Genomic DNA, 16,084 nt, shown 5'->3' with positions numbered 1-16,084 from the left:
CCTGTCCTTCGCCAGGTCTTGCCACCCTTGGCCCGCCACCGTCTCTATGTCGTCGGCCCACCTGGTGCGTGGGCGGGCTCTCGCTCTGGTGCCTCTAGGTCCGGTCCACGCAACTGCTCTTTTGGTCCACCTATCGTCACTGTATCTATGTGGCCGGCCCATTTCCATTTTCTTTGCAGGCAAAATGTTAGGGCGTCGCAAATCTTGTTTTTTTTTTTTTTATCCTATCTGACTTTTACTCCCCAAATCTTGGTTGTCTTACGAATGTCAGTGTTTTTGACTCTGACAACCTTATTTAGGTATTAATATGGTTCACTATGGCTATTAACTTGTGGTAGTAATTATTGAGTTTTGGTTGTCACCTGACGGAATGTTTCTGAACATTACATAGTTTATTTTTAAATTTAATGCTTTCAACTGTGATTTTACGGTGATATTGGGATGGTCACTATAATTTGTTTCTTTCTTATGCTGTACATATACATGATCAAACGAACTTCAAAGTGAAGTTCGATCAGTATTATATGAGTAAGCTTCATTCGAAGATATAAAAACCAGGTAGTCCTTTAACCTACTAGGCAACTCATCGCATGTTTAAAGTGGGTAGCAAAAACTTTAACTCAAACAGGTCTATCCCTACTTTTCCCCCTAGTCTTCATGGGGCGCGCGGCTTGCCGCCATTGCTCATTATTTTTAGAGACTTTACTTTCTAAAGCAAAACTTTCTTTCCGGGTATAGGGGAGGGAGGGTAGTTATATCTTCGAATGAAGCTTACTCATATAATACTGATCGAACTTCACTTTGAAGTTCGTTTGATCATGTATTATATTTCTCAAGCTTCATTCTTCAGATATAAAAACCAGGTAGATGTTAAGAGTTGAAAGTTTTGCTGCATTCTTTCCCATTATCAATATTATCATAGCATATTTATTTCTGAAAACATATGTGTATGAATAATTATCTACCATGTACATATGTGTATGTTATACACAAGTTTACTGTTCCAATTGAGTTATAAGGCATTGTTAAGAAGCACGGGAAAGTTTAGCAATGCAGGTTCAAAAAGGTATACATATATTAGGTATAGCCAGGTTGTATATATATACTTTCACGTATTAGGATATTTAAACAAAATCTAATTTGTTCTTCATAAAACCTAGTTGACTAAGATTCCATACAATTAGTGGTCAACTTTGCATTAAGTTTAATTCGATTTGAAAAAGTTTAATACGAGTAAACTCATAAGACATATGTCCTTTTGTGAAATGTATTAAAATTCACTGGCAGTGCTTGTCCGCGATACGGAATTTTTGAACGCTCAGAACAGTACACTATTGATGACAAGATTCAGGCTCGTCTAAGTGTAATTATCTACGAAGATAAGACGTAATTTAGACTAACGATACAACCCAGCGTTACCTCCAGACAGGGTGGGATACGCTGTGGCTGTGATGTCTTTCCCCGCGTCTTGACGCTTATGACGCGTAGGCCGTGTGATGTCTGTCTCACGCCGACTCATCCTGTTTACGATGATCTCTGAGCAGACGACGACAATGAGAAAATTCAGTTATTAGGCGTGTGCACGCGCAAATCGGCTTACAGCAGCTCCTGATCAACGAATAGTGACCCGACGTGCAATGGACAAAGACTCACGCGGCCTAGCGCGTTTTCGAGAGCTTCAACTTAACAAAAAAACATGTATTTGCTCGAAACATGTCTAACGTCGTTTATATTTTGATTTTTATCAAATTAAAAAATCCACCACGTTCCTGAAATCTAAAAAATATATGAACGTGCATACATTATGCTTTCTGTTCAGTTATTAAGCATAAAGCATGTCATATGTGTGGCATCACCAAAGGTATTCTAAACAAAAATAATTTATAAGACTAGCAGTCTACTCAGCTTTCGAAGTAATCTTTCAAATAAGATTGTAATTTACTCAAACTCAAATGTTTATTATTGCGCTCATTACATATAATGAATGGTCCAAGGTCCATTAATGGTAACAGAATATTTATTTATCATTTAATTATATGTACGTACCTAATGTACATATATTCGAGCTATTAAAATGCATAATAATATCCAGTTAAACCTGAGTAGGTAAAATCAGCGTTTAACAAACATCATTAGGAATTAATTTAGTATATATTTATAAATAGCTGCATGTGACGAGTACCTTTAAATAGAATATATAAATGATATGAACCTTTTTTATTTTATTTAAATTACTATTATTGACCGCAAGGCGCGATTGACCATATTTTCACAAATAATGGTGTAGCGGCTTCTATTCTCGCAACGCGAACGGGACAAGCACAGCAATCAACCACGCAATCAATGAAATGAAATGAATATCAATCCACAGAAATTCAGATATTAAGCATCAAATCTAAAAACTTATGCCCTCCATTCAAGTATTCGCTCTGCAAGGAACGAAAGACTGTGCGACGTAATGTTGTATATTTTTAAAATGTAAACATTAAAGCCGGAATAATAATAAAAATTGCCTTTGCTGTATTGCTACTATGGTTGTATTGTTGAGTTCAGAAAACAAATATTATATTAAGTGGATTCATCTTAATATTTTAGTCCATGACTTATGTCATGAATGTGCTATATTAATGACATAGCGGTATTGCAAGTGGTGGGTCCCCACCAACTACAGTTACTAAACTTATAATATCAAGGTACATATATTTTAAACTTGGCAAAAACGTATTGCATGGTAACATCGTATTGATGATGGCTGAAAGAGTATCGCGACCGACACATGAGAGTTGAACCATAGGTGCATTAGTCATTTATCGATTTTTTACGGTTTCTATTAGCTTCTTAATTATGTATTTATATTTTTATGTGCATAATCTGAGGGTGATCAATACAATGCAATACAATCATTTATTAATAAAATTAAAATCCTTTAAAAGATAATCGGAAGGTAATCGTTTTGTAGTTTTGATACAGGTTAATAGGTATTTACCTAGTTACCCATTATTTACGACCATAAAAATAAATATTAAATATCTGTGAGAGATGCGAACAAATATATTCGTGTGTGTATTTAGCCAAATTGTACCGAAACCGCTTTATCATTAACTCAGTTAGATGGTACTCTAATGGTCACTTTGTCAGGCTTCGGCATGAACTTGTATTTATGAAGAAATAAGCGTAAAACGTGTTTGCGTTTGTTTCTTAGCTTTCGTTGTAAGTTTAGTTTTTTGCATGCCAGATGCTGGTGAAATATGTGTTACTTATGTATAATATTGTCTGACCACCTTTTGTACCATATTTCATGCAAAATAAAGTTATTTTCTTTCTTTCTTTCTTTCATATTCAGTACTCACAAATTGTTTCATTGGGTTTATTAGATAGATAATGATGAATAAACCCATTTTCCTGTAATTCAATTCAGTTAGGTGTCTTTGTTACAATTGGATGATTCAAATTATTTAATTATTCAATATCACTTAAAAAAGTAAAATCATATTTTTAAACAGACACAAGGTACTTAGATACTGACATCGCCTATGCCTTTAAGCGATCACGGTATTATAAATATATTTATATTTTTATATATCCCATAACAATATTAGCGTACGTATCCCAATAATTTGTATGGTTATATGCATATATAAATATTCAAAAATCGTCACCAAAATATATGCATTGTGCAGGGTATTACCACTTAGTTTATTCCATTTCATTTGTGGTAAAAGAGATTTTATCCAGCTTAAGTTTAGGAATTTCGATCAGATTCACATCACGTGACGTGATATAGGTACACCTATTTAGGAATTCCCAATTTTAGAGACAAGTTATACTTATGTGGGTAATATAAAAACAATATAGGTACTATTGTATTGTTTCAATTATAAATTTACGAGGTAGTCTCGTGTTTATTCAAATTCAACCTCTGGGCGGATAAAAGTACCGTACTATGGGTTAGGTGTGAGTAAAATTTATTGTCACATATAATTGGATATTAAAAATCCAAATATATTTTATATGTAAGGATTTATTTTAAAAGGCAATGTAGTCTTGTGCCGAACGTTTCGGCAGCTAGACCGACGTGTCTCTGACACGCACAAATCAAAAATGAACCGCGGAGCGCTGGTGAAAAAATTTAAAAGAAATATTTTTAATTCGAGGGTAGTCTTCGAATGTTTTTCAAAATAAAACCCGTAAGGTTTTAGATTACATAGATAGGCCTATACATGAATAAAGTATATTTGAACTTGGTGTTTTAAAATGTGCGTGGTTTTGATCGAGAACCGCTATAGATTTATTAAATTGTGTTATGCATTGCTATCGTGTTGACTCACGGCCGACCCCAAGCAAGTTCTATCTTCGTGACGACTCTAGGCCGCCCCCCAGGTTTATAGTTACCAGTCGTGGACTCACGGCCCGCGCGGTACTAAGTAAGTGCAAGGTATTTGATCACAAAGTGTAAGTTTTTTACAAAAATAGTTAAAATAGTTACACTTAAGTAAGTATCTGATTTTTCTTCAGGATCTGAAGAATCTATTATCACTCGGCAATTTTGCTTGAGTTTCTTCTGTTGGGCCATCTAAAACCAAATAAAAAGAAAGCCTCCCTCGTCTCTTTAACACAACACAATATGATTATTTAGGGCCCTTTGTTTCGTTGCGCGCTGTCCGATCTAAATTAAACCTGTGGTTGGTTCACGACCAAACCCCGGGCGCAATCGGTGTTCGAAGTACGAACAGACTTTCCATCGTGTTGGTTCACGATCAACCCCCAAGATAATTTTTTCCTTCGTGTTGGTTCACGACCAACCCCCAGGATGATTTATTCCTTCGTGTTGATTCTCGACCAACCCCCAGGATGATTTATTCCTTCGTGTTAGTTCTCGACTAACCTCCAGGATGATGAACAATTTTAATAACAAATATATTGCACAACGAATACGAAACGAATAATCCCACAGCTTACGTGTCGTATTCTCGTATAAATCGTATAATGACTGCACTAACTTTGAAACAAAATTATGATTTTACGTGCGTTCGTTGCCTCGCAAGAATAAAGAATGAGCAATGGCGGCAAGCCGCGCGCCCCATGAAGACTAGGGGGAAAAGTAGGGATAGACCTGTTTGAGTTAAAGTTTTTGCTACCCACTTTAAACATGCGATGAGTTGCCTAGTAGGTTAAAGGACTACCTGGTTTTTATATCTGAAGAATGAAGCTTGAGAAATATAATTAATTATTACATTTATTTCTTAAACAATCTCTTGAGAAATAAAACTATGAAAACGGATTATATCGCGTATATTGAATTTATAATACATCCCGACGTTTCGAACTCTTTACAGCGTTCGTGGTCAACGGGTGACTGAGGAAAAATTACAAAGTGCAAAAATACCCACATACTAAAATAATGAACAATCATAGACTACAAACTTTAAGGCTGGTTGTACATGCAAAATCGGTTCATAAGGCTAGTTATACACTATAATTATTTTTCAAGTAAAGATATATATATATATCATTCTGAAGTTTGTAGTCTATGATTGTTCATTATTTTAGTATGTGGGTATTTTTGCACTTTGTAATTTTTCCTCAGTCACCCGTTGACCACGAACGCTTTAAAGAGTTCGAAACGTCGGGATGTATTATAAATTCAATATACGCGATATAATCCGTTTTCATAGTTTTATTTCATGAGTAACTATCGCGGTAACCGAAGTCAATCGCTTGAGGTTAAAAATTTATTCCTAAAGATCACATTTTAACAATAAAATGTTTCAAGTAGATAACACTACAAATACAGTAAACATATTCTTCTTATCTCTTTAAAAAATGTCAAACCTAATCTGTTAAACAAAAGCCTTTGTTCCTTTTCTGCGTGCGCGTGCTCATTGTTCGTGAGCGCATGCCACTCGCTGATACACAATGGTCACGCGCTTACCAACAATGGGCACGCGCACGCAAAAAAGGAACAAAGGCTTTGTTTAACAGATTAGGGTCTACATTGCTTGTTAGAAGTAATTCTTGAGTAACCCTCCAATGTCCATACATAAGATTTGGCAGGGACGTATTTCATATAAATAATTTTTATCTTTGTTCCAGGCGAACTAAAAAAAATACTAGTTAAAACTATTATTTAATGAATACTGTACATATAATAATTATAAAAAACTTGTCGTGTTTCAATTGTATGATAGTTGTAAATGTATTATGTATATTAGATTCTTCTCGTGCGTTAATGTAATCTGCCATTTTGTTACATACAATAAAGTATTTATTTATACCCTGTTTGAGTTATTTTATTTTTTGCAGGTGCCTTTGAGCTTGAGGCTTTAAAGAAGTATATACTTTTTTGTAGGCATATGTTTTTCAAATGTAAATTGTTGAAAATAATTAAAAAATTACATAGCCTGCCTTCTAAAAAAAATGCTACGTAATATTTGGATATTCAGTTAGATATAAGAAGAAATAATTTATAAATATGTAACAGTATATTTAAATCATAAGGAATAACAGTACATTTCTTAAAAACGAAATTATCTATAAAATAAAACTAAATTAAAACTAAAAACTAAAACTAAATAAAACTAAAATACATCTAGAAAATGTGGCCCCTTTGGCATGGTGCCGACGATGCTGGCAGCATTTCCCCCGCTGTATTACGATGCTAATACGTTGCGCGAGAAAGCTGCCAGCTCTTCGGTCGCCAGTGAAGTCAACTAATCTTTTTGATAATTCTTTAAAAGCTGTAGAGCATTAGGACCTCACGGGCCAAGGGTCTCAACCCCAAAGCATGAAGGGCATGAAAGTATACTCGGGGGCCAAGACCCCTGTATTTGTTAATTTTGAGCTTTTCGGCCGCTTTAGCCGCCACACCCACTTGATTACTGGTTCCGGTGAGGTGGGAAGTAGCCAGTGTGTCTACACATGTAGCGTCCCACACTAGCACCCTTCCCAAACTCCACGGAATCAAGGACATTTTTTTTTAACGTTGGGGAAATGCGTTTACGCATGCCACCTGGTCCGGGGGAACCAGGAGGGATGACAGACTAACCAGAGGACTACCGTCTAAAACCACCAACGAGTGCCGAATCCGCCTTAGATGGGGTGCCGCAGGGTCGCTAAAAGCATTCGACCGCAAGCGCCCCGGCGGGCGGCCCGCAGGCCGTGAGCATTTTTGGGTGCCACTTGGTGAGTGACCCGTCCTGTGAGCTAGAAAAACCGCAGGGACTCCCCCGGAGCCCTGCGCAGCCCGCTACGGTGGAGGCAGCAGGCGCGCATAGCGCCTGGCTCTGCCCCCAGCCCGTCGTCGGCGGAGTGGATGCGCGTTAGGGTCGTTCTCACGCGCATGCTCCGCTGCCTCCTTCTGCGACATAATTTCGTCAGTGAAGGAGGCCATCGCCTTCCATGCCTCCTCGCTGTCGAGCATGGCCTTAACAATGCTCGCCAACGAAAGGTCTGCTCCTACTTTAGTTTGAAGGATGGCCCGCTGGGGCCCCCATGCAGGGCATTCTTCGAGAGTATGACGCGCCGTGTCTACCGGTGCGCCACACTCATGGCACATGGGGGATTCCTCCCTCTCTATGCGGCGCAGGTACTTACCAAAGCATCCATGGTCAGTAAGTATCTGCACCATATGGAAAGTTAGCGTACCATGCCTCCTTTCCACCCAACGCTCCAGATGCGGCAGTACTGCGTCTACCGTTATCAGCCCATATTTTGCATCGTCGAGCTCTGCCCTCCATCGGCGAAGTGTTTCCACTTGCGCTGATGCCCGGATATTTCGGACTTCTTCTCCATCTGGGAACTCTGCCGCCGCTCTTCTTCCAGCTCTGTAGCGGTGAACCTCCGCAAGAATGTGAGCCTGAAGGTCCCAGGGAGGGTCTGCCGCCAGGACCGTTGCCGCTGTGAACGATATCGTACGATACCCACGCACTGCTCTCAAAGATATTGTCCTCTGTGGTCCGCGGAGCAGAGCCCTATTTTCAGCAGAGAGGGCGTCAACCCATATGGGAGCGCCATATAGGGCCATACTCCGCAGAACACGAGAGTAAATGAGTCTACATGTAGAGTTTGGCTCGCCCACGTTGGGAAGCAGCCGGCCGAGGGCTGCAGCTGTAGATATCAGCCTAGGGGCAAGACGGGCAAAGTGCACCTTAAATTGCCAACGGCCATCTAAAAGGAGGCCAAGGTATTTCATTTGGGCCTTAACTGCCACAACCTCCCCATTCACTCTAATGCTCGCATTACGAGGGGGTCCTCTCCTCGGACCGTGGAAGAGCAGAACTTCCGTCTTTGGAAGGGACACCTGGAGACCCAGCTGGTGGATTCGTTCAACCACAAGTGAGGTCCCAATGGTCACCTTCCTCGCTGCATCTTCATAGGAGGAACCCCGACACGTGATAAGAGTGTCATCTGCATAGGCCAGCACATTCATTCCAGGCAGGACTGGGCCCCGTAATAGCCAGTCGAACCCTACATTCCATAACGTGGGCCCCAGGACAGAACCCTGAGGGACCCCCAGTTCAACCGGTCGCCGATGAAGCTGACAATTTCCGTCTTCCCACGTTACGTAACGATCTTCCAGATAGTTGTTCAACAGTCGCTGCAAATAGGTGGGTACTTTAAAGAAACGAAGTGCCTCCTTAAGCGTTTCTAATGGGAGGCTGTTAAAAGCGTTCTTGACATCCAAGGAGACTGCCAGCATTACATTTCCGCCATCTGTAGCCTCTCTTGAGAGCGTTTTCAGGTCTATTGCGTCAATTGTCGATCGTCCCGCACGGAAGCCAAATTGTTTGTCCGAGAGGTTTGGGCCCACTTCTTCCAGGTGTCGGACGAGGCGATCAGCTAAGATTTTCTCAAGCAGTTTACCCACCTCGTCCAGCAGCACTATGGGTCTGTACCCAGACGGTTGACCACTAAGGCGACCCTGCTTGGGGATCAAGCAGACCCTGCCTGTCTTCCATCGCTTCGGGAATTGTCCAGTACGAAGACATTTGTTGAAAAAGTCCTGGATCCAGTCCACCCATGACTCTGCGGCAACAAATAGTAGTCGGCCGGGCACCCCATCTGGTCCTGGGGCTGTACGTCTCTTATGAAGCCGATATAAAGCTTTCGTCAATTCTTCGTCTCTTATTGGCGGAACCTCTGTCTCGTTATATGTTGAATCGAGGGAGGGGGGCGCCATTATAGGAGGATGATGTCCCAGCGAGACCGGGAATAGAGCTTCCATGACCCTTTCTACAGCCTCCCGTGATAAAGTCTCGGTTGTAGGGGGACCTTGCGCTATAAGTTTCTTGCGTGCAGTTTTGTAGGGGCGCCCCCAGGGGTCTCGACTTAGGCTGGCCAGAATTTCTTCTCTCGCCCTAGCTTTTGATTGACTGATTGCCGTCTGCAGTTTTTTCCGTTTTTCCCTGTAAAGGCTTCGCAGGTGTTCTTCCATTACAGGGTCTAAACCATATCGCCTCCGATAACGCACGTATGCTCTGCGAGCCATATTGCACTCCGTTCGTAAATTTCCGATCTCTGGTGACCACCAATAAACGTGTTGCCTGGGTGGTTGTCGCCGAATCCGAGGCATGGCGGCATCACAGATCTTAACCAGAGAGTCGCGTAAGTGATCGGCCAATTCATCTACCGAGGACCGCTCTATCATTGCAGTAGAGACGGAATCAAGGACATACCGTCCGGTCTCTTACCGTCGTTCCTGGCGATGCCAGTTGGCTCCAGCAAAGCTGGCACGTTAGAATAAATATATTTACTTACTTATATATACATTTTTTTTGTGTTTGGTTATATACATATAAAAATATTTGTAAGCTGTATATCCAAAAAAACAAAAAAAACGAGTCAAATTGTTTAAAAAAATCATAGAACATGACCCGTTTTCATTACTGTGTGAATGTTAGATTTATTTTTTACAATTTTGAATAACTTTGGAAAAAAAGACGAAAACAAATCCTGAAGGATTTGATGTCAAAATAGTATAGGCTAATACACAAACTATATTCTGTAGGTCGAAAGTACAATTAAATATTCTAGCAGTATTGACGAACATATGACGTATGGTGTTATGAATATTTTAAAACTTAGTTTCTAGTAAGTATGCCCTTGACCGTCTGCCAGTGCCCTTAATTTCAGATCAGAAATAGTTTTTAATTATGATTATGAATGATTTATTGAGAGAAAAATTAAAAAATTCACTTGGCCTACGATAAACTGATTTAATATCATTATTTTTGTTTTAAGTTAGAAAATTATACTTAGAATAATGAAAATACTCCCTCCGTATAAATCCCTCCGTGGCAGAGGCCGGATTTGTCACTTTTTCTTTAGTATACCTTTCACTCTATTTCAATTTATAATTTATATACCGGTTGCCTCCCGGTATATAAATTTTATATATTACTAGTAATACACACAGTTTATATTATTTGTTTCTATAATAATTTAATAAAATAATTTGTTTGTTTCTAAGGTTGTAAAATTACACTTTTTTATAGGCATTGTAGATTTAATATAGATAGCATGTACAAATTATAATAATTATTATTTTAATGTAATGAGTTGATACCTAAATAAATAACATTTTTATTTATTTAAATCAAGGTGGGCATTTTACAATCACAGCCGGTCATACTCAACAACTTATGAGCTTCCTAGCAAATTAGTCTAAAAACTAACAATTTTGACGAGCAACTATCGGGTTTCGGTAACTCATTCAGTATTGAGCATCAGAATAAAATTATGGCGATGGTTAGGTAGGCCCGGGCTAGTTCAGAACTTAAACAAGTGATATAGCAAAATAATCACAATCACACGATTACCTATATAAAGTTCGTTAGACAAGAATAGCAGGATTCCTCAGGTTGGACAGATGGCTTCATAAAATGCTCCCTGCATTCCTATGCCTACTAGGAACACCTGCCTAGGAATACTCAGAAATTCAATAATGATACCTAATTACATACTCAAAACGATATCCAATCGAATAAATTGATAAGATAGGTAATTTTTGTGTATTATTAAGACGGGAAGTCAAGCAATAGTCGCGAGAAACTAATTAATTTAAAACAAATTAATCCCCGGGAACGTTTTGCATTTGTTCAGTCAAAATAATAGTACCGGCCAACCACAGTTATTAGAGCTTTTACCAAGCATCCGCCCAAGCCATACGTAACAATAACTAATACTGAAGACTGTTTTCAAGTAGCTCTATAAATACTGGTTGTCGAGCGCCCAGCGAATTTAAAATTAGAAACAGCCGTGCGTGTTTCTGTTCTAATTTCATACGGTCCGGCGGCCGAGCAGGCCGGACTTTCGAAAATCGAATTCTTTTTTTTATTTTTTTCGATTGGAAAGGCCACTAGAACTTTAAAGTTGTGTTTGTATTGTGGACTGGTGAAGTGAAAATGTGTGACCATTGTGTTCAACGCTAGAGGATAATAAGGATTTTTGTGCGTGAATCACGCATGTGGTAAGTGTTTTATATATTTTCATTTATTAAATTTGTAATATTCATGTTCCGCATAGTTTAATAGATGCATCGAGAACTACTCTGATTTTGGTGGTACCCATGCTAAAGAGTAAAGATGTTTAGAATTGGTGCGGAATAGGTATTATTTGGACCCGATGACAAATGGTAGGTGTACGACAAATGACTGTATTAGTTTGAATCATATTTGAGTCAATGTACATCGACACTTAAAGCTTTTACTAGATTAGAGGGTGTTCTAGAATATTATTCCAAAATATACAGACCTTTTTTTGGTTACATGGGTATATTCAGTTAGTAAATGATTCAAAATATAATAATAATCAAAATTATTACATTGTTTAATATTAACAACGTTATATAACGATCCCAATACCATTGTTTTCAAGGTAATAATTTAAATTCGCAATTGATACATGGTGCGTTTTGTGCCAAGTCCAAATACTGGCTAGCTATAAAAAGGTCGGTTATATTCGTCAAACAGGGCTTTAGGCGCCAATTTCGGACGTTCTTAGTATATCCACCCTATATGCATGCAATTGTATACCTTGTTCATATGATATAAGGTTGAAAGTTGAATGTACTTTCAAATCCACTTATGGCGGAATGCTTATGGAATGTTCTAGTGCAAGTACGTATTTAAGAGCCATTAAAAGTGAAGATACACTTAAGTGTAGGTCGTATTAATAGATAAAAGATTGATGTGCTCAAGTTGATATTCGATCCCATGAAAACCTTACCCAAGCCACTGATATTCGTACGAATATTCGGAAATCTTGCGAATGGTTGTAACCATTAGGAAATGCGGAGCGCTAGTGGCTTCGCGAATACTTTGACAGTTTTATAGGAGGCATCGTGAAGGTTCAAGGTTCGCGTCTTTCTATGCGTGTCAAATCGGCAGGAGTTGGAAAACAAAAACATTCCCATCACCATTCGCGAGTAACGAGTTTAATCCTACACCTGACGGGTTCGCGCATTTGCAGTAATGTTCAATTACTTTTTATAGTTTAGTTTACTTTCTAATTGTTAGGTTAGGTTAAGTTAGGTTAAACCAAGCTCCATCGGTGTGGGTACTCTGGCCTAAGATAAGCCACGGCCGCCGGAAGGAGTGACGGTAGAATCTCAGCCATCCCATGGCTCCTTCAAAACGGTAAGACGGGTGACGCCGGAGTGGCTTTTAGTGGGTATAGAATAGAATAGAATATAATTTATTGGTATTAATCATACACTGTCAGTTACATAACAATAATTACTTACAAAATTTTAATAACATAACTTCCGTGAGACACAGACATATTAAATATATTAATAACGGGTCACTCACGTGTTTTAAGTCGAAAACGCTCGACATGTTTCACACCGTACCGAGGAGCGTCATCAGGAGCTTGCGTCGACGGTGACGGACCGGTACGGAGTGAAACATGTAGAGCGTTTTCGACTTAAAACACGTGAGTGACCCGTTATTAATATATTTAATATACTTACAAAATGATAATAAATTTAGATTCACATGTCAATATTTTTAAAATGCACATAACTATAAATAAATAAAAATAAATAAATAAATATTATAGCACATTCTTACACAGATTGACTAAGTCCCACGGTAAGCCTAAGGAGGCTTGTGTTATGGGTACTCAGGCAACGATATATATAATATATAAATACTTAAATACATAGAAAACACCCATGACTCAGGAACAAATATCTGTGCTCATCACACAAATAAATGCCCTTACCGGGATTCGAACCCAGGACCATCGGCTTCACAGGCAGGGTGACTACCCACTAGGCCAAACCGGTCGTCAAAAATTTACTATAAATTAATAATGTCAACAGTTCCATAATTCACCGCCTCTCCTCCTCTCTTTAGGAGAGGATGGCTGCAGGAGGGAGTCCCACATATCCCCCAATGGCTCCCCAGGCCGGGGGAATGCGTAACGCCATACCACTCCGTCAAAAAAAAAGGAAAAAAGGTTAAACCAAGCCATAGAATATAGCAGAAGATCAAAAATCGGCTGCCTATCATATTCAGAAATGTGAAAAGAACAGCGCTCGTAAGCGACACTGGTGTTCATAATAGACCTTTTCCGAGATAGACCTTTGCACCCAGAGTTGCTATATGTCAGGGCTTCCCCTGACATTTCAGGATTTTTAGTAATTTTGTCCCGGTTGCCGTCGAGACGGCTGGGCCTTGGTGTGCCGAGGCCAAAGCCTTTATTAAGGATATAGGGCGACGCTTAAGGGAAAGGGGCGGCGACCCTCGCTCTGGTTCTTTCCTCGTCCAAAAGATATCCCTGGCCATTCAGCAAGGTAATGCCGCCAGTATTTTTGGCACATTTGGTCCGGGGGATAATCAGAGTGGGGGGTAATATTGTATTTGTTATAATTTAGATTTACTTTTTTGCATTAATTATTTTTCTTATAAGCTCTTTCATTTGATATGTAACCCAGAAGCTAGCTAAAAAATTTGGATTTTAAAATAATGGAAATTTCAGGATTTTTAGGGTGTTGCCCGGACTTTTGTCGATGTTGTTGATGTTTTTAAAACTTCCTTTTATTAGAGCATTCCAAAATAAACAAGATATATAAATAAAGCGCTTAATATCGAAAGTAATAACAGAATAAAATCGTCGTCGCCTCATGGTCGTTAGTGTCATGCATTAATCACGGGTCTAATATTAGACAAGTTGCCGCAGGTGGCTCCAATACCTCTCAGTACGAGCATGCAGATAAACAGAGAGACCAAGCTAACTCTGCAACGACTGATAAAAAGTAGTTTTTGAAAATCAGCACCTATCTGACAACACTACAGAAAAATTATTGAATAGTCTTGATACTTGTGAATTATTCTTTAACCTTTAAATCCCCCCCCCCCTTTATCTCCGAAACTACTAGGTCAAAAATTTTGGAAAAAATACACAAAATAGATCTTTACCAATAGATCACCGGAAAACCTATTAGAAATTTGCAGTCAAGCGTGAGTCGGACTTAATTACTTAGTTTTTGATCCGACACATAACAAATACATTGTTTAAATTGTGTAATGTACGGAACCCTTGGAACGCGAGTCCGACTCGCACTTGGCCGGTTTTTTTTAATTAAACACTAAGAGCCATATAAAAAGCGGTAGAATGTAAGAAAAACATCCACGTAGCTAATTATAATGAAAATGAACATTAGATATTCATTAATACCGCTTTGTATGCAGACTGTACTTGCAGTAACTTCAATGAAATCGTATCTGCTTTAACTGTGTTATACTAATCTCAACTTTACTGTAAATGCGTTAAGGTTGAAATTAATACTGAACACAAAAGCATGTTGCGTTTTAAAATTAATGAATGCAAGCAATGGTGATAAATTTTTAGTAAGCTCGTATCTTACATGGTGGTGCTACTGGAAATAGGATTTTAGTGCGTGTAGTTTAAGTTCAAATTTGAGTGCGATATTAATTCTTGTTTCTAAGGTTTCAGAGTTATTTGTTTATGAGATGAGTTTTTTTGCACTTTTAACCCTTTCACTACATTCAAATTAGAAAGAAATTGAACATTATGAGCGTTGGTGGAGACTAGCGATGCGGAAAAAAGCCTAATGTTATAAATATGGTTACTTACAAAAACTGATGTATATTTTTTTGTTTAAAATCTCGTTTTTTTGGAAGACGGTCAAAATGTAGTTTTATCAAAAAAATGTCACTATAACTAGCAAAACGTTTGATAATCTGTAAACCCGACAAATGGATCCCCGATAAAGTTTTGTCGTAAAAAGTCCTATTCTTCCAATATGTGACGTTTTAAATCAAAAGGTACCACATTGTCGCTTACCATAAGGACGAAAATTGCTTGTATCTTTATACGAAAAACCTGTCAGAGCGTCCTTATGGCATGCGACAATGTGGTACCTTTTGATTGAAAACGACACATCCATACTAATATTATAAATGCGAAAGTGTCTGTCTGTCTGTCTGTCTGTGTGTTCCCTCTTCACGCCTAAACCGCTGAACCGATTTAGATGAAATTTAGCATAGAGATAGGTTGAGTCCCTGAGAAGGACATAGGATAGTTTTTATCCCGAAAATCATCCCTTAAGAAAGTAAAAAGCGGGGTGGAATTGAGATAATTAACGAAGTGCCTGCTAATTTGTGTGCATAATATGCTCAAATTTAGATTGCTATGAGATTTTCTCCAGGCGCTATTCTTACTCTAGCTGCGGTTACAAAGTCCACGCAGACGAAGTCGCGGGCAAAGGCTAGTATCATCATAAAAATGAAACGATTGACACGTTATTCGCAAAATCAGCTCAGTAATATTGACGCCATGGAACGTGGATGTCGTGGAACACACGGCATGAACATAGGTACAGTCGAAGGCAAAAAATATCGATCCAGATAAATCGCTCAAAAATATGTGAACACGACTTTATTTACTAAGGTATAAGAGCGTACACATATTTTTGAAACTGGGAATGTATATATATTTATGCCCTTGACTGTACCCACCTATACTATACATACAAAATAATATAAGGTCAACGTGGGGAAGACGAAATTCGAACTGTCAAATTTTTGTTCTAACTGGCAGGCTGATTCGTCCGGCG

At 38.8% G+C, this 16,084-nt stretch overlaps 1 protein-coding gene across 1 annotated transcript in view; it reads left to right on the top strand.

Moving 5' to 3' along the window:
• Nucleotides 1-11,287: 11,287 nt before the first annotated feature.
• Nucleotides 11,288-16,084, top strand: part of LOC134751859 (ryanodine receptor) — a 175,998-nt gene continuing 171,201 nt past the window's right edge. The window contains exon 1 of the mRNA XM_063687375.1: nucleotides 11,288-11,467. The gene's annotated coding sequence lies outside the window, so the exon portion shown is untranslated. The remainder of the gene's footprint in view (nucleotides 11,468-16,084) is intronic.

The sequence above is a fragment of the Cydia strobilella genome, chromosome 23 (genome assembly GCF_947568885.1).
Source record: "Cydia strobilella chromosome 23, ilCydStro3.1, whole genome shotgun sequence".
Taxonomy (NCBI): Eukaryota; Metazoa; Arthropoda; class Insecta; order Lepidoptera; family Tortricidae; genus Cydia; species Cydia strobilella.
The sequence above is the reverse complement of the archived record's forward strand: the minus strand, read 5'-3'. Positions and strand labels throughout refer to the sequence as shown.